Below are 435 nucleotides of genomic sequence, written 5' to 3'. Positions count from 1 at the left end.
CAATCCTTTCTTCTATGTCTCTAGGACTATTAGGAGGCCTGTAGAAAACTCCTAACAGGGTGACCTCACCTTTCCTATTCTTAACCTCAGCCCAAACTACCTCAGATGGCGAGTCTTCATCCATCATCCTTTCCACCGCTGTAATACTACCTTTGACAAGCAATGCCACACCTTCCCCTCTTTTACTCCCACCTCTGACCCTACTAAAACACTTAAACCCTGGAACCTGCAACAGCCAATCCTGTCCCTGTTCTACCCATGTCTCCATAATAGCCACAACATCGCAATCCCAGGTACCAACCCACGCTGCAAGTTCACCTACCTTATTTCGTATACTTCTTGCATTGAAGTATACACACTTCAAGCCACTTTCCTGTTTACAGACACCCTCCTTGGAAATTGATGCCATGTTCCTAACCCCCCTACACTCCAGGC

At 46.9% G+C, this 435-nt stretch overlaps 1 protein-coding gene across 1 annotated transcript in view; it reads right to left on the bottom strand.

The window, feature by feature from the left end:
• The window catches only part of LOC122561440 (coiled-coil domain-containing protein 38-like), a 74541-nt gene that overhangs the window by 63499 nt on the left and 10607 nt on the right, over window positions 1-435 (bottom strand). The gene's annotated exons all lie outside the window — the stretch shown is intronic.

This window comes from Chiloscyllium plagiosum, chromosome 23 (assembly GCF_004010195.1).
Source record: "Chiloscyllium plagiosum isolate BGI_BamShark_2017 chromosome 23, ASM401019v2, whole genome shotgun sequence".
Taxonomy (NCBI): domain Eukaryota; kingdom Metazoa; phylum Chordata; class Chondrichthyes; order Orectolobiformes; family Hemiscylliidae; genus Chiloscyllium; species Chiloscyllium plagiosum.
This window is presented reverse-complemented; position numbering and strand designations above follow the sequence as displayed.